This window comes from Hipposideros armiger, unplaced genomic scaffold (genome assembly GCF_001890085.2).
Source record: "Hipposideros armiger isolate ML-2016 unplaced genomic scaffold, ASM189008v1 scaffold_275, whole genome shotgun sequence".
Taxonomy (NCBI): Eukaryota; Metazoa; Chordata; class Mammalia; order Chiroptera; family Hipposideridae; genus Hipposideros; species Hipposideros armiger.
Window position 1 is genome coordinate 1,062,396 of NW_017731625.1, and position 5,349 is coordinate 1,067,744.

The window sequence follows — 5,349 nt, forward strand, 5'->3', positions numbered from 1 at the left end:
TCCACAACTAGACTGAAGAACAAAACGACAGCAACTTGTTTGTTCCCCTTCCCCCAATTCCCCAGCACTGTTCCCATCCCCCAATTCCCCAATAAAAATCTTTAAAAAACAAACAAAACAAACAAAAACAAAACAACAACAAAAATGTCCCCCCTGGAGACCACATGCCCAACCCTGAAGGGGAACCCCCAGTCCAGGATAGGTCAGGGTCACCTCCCTGTGGCCGCCCAGTGTGGACTGGCTCTGGTTGGGTCTCCTCTGTCTCAGAATGTTCATTCAAGTTTGAATAAGTTTCCATCATGTAAAAGCCATGAAATTTCCATGGGAAATCTGATTTTGGCCACTGGGCTGCTGCAGCCACTCTGGTATGCATTCCTGGTGGAGCCCCAGCACCCCTGCCCTGCTGGCCACAGGCCTGGCTTTCTGTGCATGGACTGTTTAGACCCTCACCATCTGAGAGGTGGGCTTTGTGCTACAGATGAGCAGACCCAGAAGCTCCTGCTCCTTTTCCTACCCTGAGTTCAAATCTTCCTTCAAGAGGCACCCGGGCTGAGTTCTTAACCCCTTGGACCTTGGGGCTCTTATTGGCGAACTAGGGGCAAGTTTCAGGAAATGAATCCAGTCTGAGACAAGCAGGGCCACCTTAGCAGGCCAGATGCTTGTGAGTGTGAGAAACAGGAAACTGGACTCAAATGGCACCAACAATGGATCCATGCTGTGGACATATGGGCCAAAGTTCAAAGACAGGCAGCTGCAGGTAAGGCTTGACCCAGCAACACAGCCTGGACACTAGGACCCCAAGAGTGGCTAGCAGCCTCTTCCCTTCCTCAAGCCAGTGCATGAGAGAGACAGCGGCAGAGAGAGAGAGAGAGAGAGAGAGAGAGAGAGAGAGAGAGAGAGACTCTCCTTTCCCCCTAAGCAGCTCAAGGTCTGAGGTTTGCTCTGATTCGGTCAGTTTAGGTCAGATGACCACTGACCCAATCCCTGAAGCCTGGGGATGGGCAGCTCTGACTGGCTCTGCCTTGGGCATGTGATTTTCTTGGGGTCTCTTCTTCCTAGGGGAGGGGGTGAAGGAATCAAAGGAGTCGCAGCAATGCTTGTGTACCTAGGGCTGATCAAGTCTACAGACTCCACCTACCCCTGGTCAGTCCCAACATCTTTCCACCCCTGAGTTTCTATACCCCCTCCTCCAGGCAGCCTTCCTTGACTCCTACTCCCTGAATTTCCCCATCCCTGTAGCCTGGCCCTGGCCATGTAAGGCTAGACATGTCCAGCTCTGCCCCTACATCTCCAAGCTGGGGGTCTCTAGGCCTTCCATATTGTCCACATGCTGTTCAAACAAGTCCTGCCTTTCTCTGCCCACCCCCCAGGATCAGTTTCTCCATCTGCAAGAGTATCTGGAGGACTTCACTGATCAGGGGAGTGGGACAAGAGGGACAAGAGTGCTCTCAGCCAGCACCTCCATCAGAGAAAGAATCACAGGAGCCCCGGTGAAATCTGAATTTCAGAGAGGCAGCGAGTGTGTCTCATTCGTAGTGTGTGTCTGGGACATCCACACAGGTGGGGTAACGTTCTCAGGTGGCTCCAGGTGACCAGCTAGGGCTTTGGTCCCTCCTTGCTCTTCATCAGAGGGGAGCTCGGCATGGGGGGCTGAACCTCCACTGGGGCCGTCAGCACAGGAGAAGGAGCATACCGCGCCTGGGTCCACAGACCCACTTAGACTAAATATTCACTGTTTAGCTGAATTCACATGGAACTGGGCCTCCTGATTTCATCTGGCAACATGGGGTGCAGGGCAGGCTCCTCCCCCGGCCACTTTTGGGTGTCCCTCTCACTGCCCAAGACCTGGCTGACCCACCAAAGTCCATCCTCCTTCCATGAGCATTTATTAAACACCTACTGGGGAACTGGCACTCCTCCAGAGGTGGGGGAGGGGCCAGTGGACACCTGAATTTGAGGGGTCACGATTCTGGGGAGGCCCAGAGAGGCCACGAACTTAACTGGGGTCACATAGAGGGTCTGGCAGCTGGTCACAGATGGGATACCTTGGGGAGGGTGTGGCCAGAGCCCCAGGAGGTACAGATCCAATCAATGGCTCTGTGGTGTGCAGGAGCCATGCAGCCTAGATGGAACTGTGTGGGGGTTGGGGGGTGGACAACATGGGTGAGCACATGCATGTGCATATGTGCATGAGTGTGTGTGCATGTGGACACACGTGTGCACACGTGTACCTATGTTGATTTGTGTGTGTCTACTACATGTGCACCTGTGCACACATCCCAGTGTATGCATGTGTGTGTATGAATGATGTGTTTGTGTCAACACCTCTCTGTCTGCATGCATGTCACCTGTGTAGGCACCTGGCCCATATGTGCCCAATGTGGACGTGTGTGGATATGTGTAGACATCTGTTCGTGTGTCAGGGTGTCTGCATACCTGGGTTTGTGTCCCTGTGTTCCACCCCCTGGACCCCATGGGTTTGTGTCCCTGTGTTCCATCTTCTGGGCCTCTTTTGTAGCTGATGGCCTGATTGTGATGGAGAGGTGGCCCTGGACCACTGGTGGCAGCCAACAGGACAGCAGGGATTCTCAGGGTCAAAGGCCCAAGGTGAGGGCAGCTGGGTCTCCCAGGGTTTTCCACTGCCCACATGTGGACACCAGGCTGGTGGTCCCAGAGTACCCACCTCCCACTCCCCAATTGGACAGGATAGAGCAGGACCACCCAGGCCTCCAGCTCTCCAAAGCCATTTAATAATGGCCTAGTGAGGGAGAGGCTGGGGGGGCTCCAGATGCAGAAAGAGAGAGAGAGAGACAGAGACAGACAGACAGACAGAGACACAGAGAGGGATAAGGAGGGACAAACAGAGACACAGAAAGAGATGGAGTGTTGGAGGACAGAAAAACACCGAGACACTCACAGCAGCATCTTTCTCTGTCTCTGTTTCTCTCTGTTTCTGTCCAACTCTCTGTGCTGTCAGGTTTGACTCCACCAGGCCAGCCAGATAAGAGATCTGTACATAGAAACAGGACTAAATAAACAAGGCACACAATCCAGCAATTCCACTTCTAACTATCTCTCCAGAAGAATTGAAAAGAGGTGTGGAAACAAGTACATGTGAAAGCATGTTCCCAACAGCATGATTCACAATGGCCAACAGGTGGGAACAACGCAGTGTCCATCCAAGAAGATACAGCCACACACAGTGTGGTGTCCATACAGTGGAGTGTTACTCAGCCTTTAAAAGGAGGGACATTCTGGGCTGGCCGAGTGGCGCGTTGGTTAAGANGCCGGGGAGGGTGGGGGGCCGTGGGGGGGGCCTTCCGATGGAAGCCATTCACTAGCCAGGGTGGGGGCCCCAGGGACCTGCTGGTTTACAATCGGGGTCTCGGGACCGGTGCCTAATGATTTTTACGCATTAATGGAGATGACAGTTGGCCAAGACAGACTGTTTAAGAAGCATTTATGGGTGGCTTGGAGCTGAGTCCTGTGGCCCCATGGCTGGCTGGGTGGTGAGAACCCACCCCTGGCTAGGGAAGCCCTGGTGCTGCCCATCTTCTTTGGGCCAGTTGGCCAGGCACCCTCTTGGTGTAGACCATACACACAGGGCATCAGTGGACAGAGGCTCTGTAGTCACTGGGACACCCCCTGGCCAATCAGGCCTGTCCCCTGCGTATGTCAACACTCTCTCCCTCAGTGTCAAGAGCTTAAACTTCCCACTCAATTCAGGCAACTCCTGCCTTCCTCCAGGCACGGGGCGGCGTACACAGTGGCACTGGTGGGCTTGGTGCAAACCAGGGCCTGTGGCAAGATCGGCTGGACCCGGCTGGTGGGGAGGGGTGGGTGGGACTGTCACCAATTCACAGAAGAAGGTCAGGGAGACCCAGGTTGGGCTCAACCACTCACTGAGTCCCAGAGTTTGGCGGCTCCAAGTATCAGGAGTTAGATAATCAGGAGAAAATTTACAGAGAGCCCAGTGGTTGATTGCACTCCACACTGTGCAGCCTGAAACCTGGGGGCTAAAAAGACACCCTGGGGGCTGGGACAAGCCAGGCAGGGCATGGAGTGAGGGCTCTTGCCCACCCTCAGCTCCCTCTTCAGTTAAGGGGTCTGTCCATTTCTTACCCTTCCCCCACTCTCCACTGTGACTCAGGATGAAAACATGTGGTATTTTTAAAGCAGTTGGCAGGTTGAGGCTGGTTGGTGGCTGGTGTCCCACTTCCAGCCTCGGATGAAGAGGGAGTGGTGGTCTCCTTCACCTCTGTCTCCTGGGAGCCTCCTCGGGTCCTCCCAGCCCTGTTCCTCCTGAACGGAGACAGGGACAAGAGCCGACCTGGACTGAGGTCTTTGCACTCCAAGGGCTGCGCGAAATCTGGTGTTACTGTCACTGCATCCCATACAACCAGCACACTGCCCCACTGGACAGCTGTGGACACCTGGGCTTGCCCAGTCCACATGGTGACCCAGGGGTCATATCCAGTGGTGGCCTGAGCTTGAAATGGCTGAGCCATCTAGGGACCACAGGGAGGGCCCAGACTGGAGGCCCAGGAGAAGACCCTCCATTTCCAGAACAAAGAGGCCACCTACAGGGGGTCCTGGCCTCCCAGTCCCTGGAATCTGGGCAGGAAGAGACTCCATGAATACCTTTTGGGTGACCAGAGAGGCTGAGACAGCTGCCCAAGGCAGCCCAGCAGTTTGGGGTAGAGGCACCCCAGATCTTGGCATCTCACTGCCCCCATCTCTCTTCCTAAGAAACAAAGACGAGGTGGGACCCAGCAGCCTCCTGCCTGCCTACCCTGGTGTGGAGGTCTCTGGGCTGCCCCAGGGTGGTGGATGCTCCCTACAAATCATAAAATATATGAAGGGAGATTTTCAGGCAGCATTGAGGCCACTGCTCAGAGCCCTGCCTGCTCCCAGCAGCAGCCACGAAGGCAAATCAATAGCTGGCAAGGTGGCCAAATGGGGGATTTCTCTCCTCTAATTGGGAGGTGAACGCTGGTATGGGGAGAGGCGGGCTGGACATGCTGGGAGCGGGGCCCAGGCCAGATGTGCAAGTGCACAGGCAAGTCTGCTGACCGGCGGCCAGGACTCCGCCTTGCTCTACAGCTCTCCTGCTTGAGGTCCACTCTCTCTGCAGCTCGATCGCTCCATGTTTCTGTGTTTCTCTCTTTGTCTTTTTGTGTCTTTGTATCTCTTTATCTCTCCTTTCTTGTTAGTCTCTGTTTCTCTGAGTCTGTCTCTCTCATCTCTCTCTGTATCTCTATGTCTCTCCCTCTGTCCCTGTCCCTCTCTGTCTGTCTCTCCTTCTCGGAATCCAAACTAAAACCTGAGATCTCCTTCAAAAAATGTACC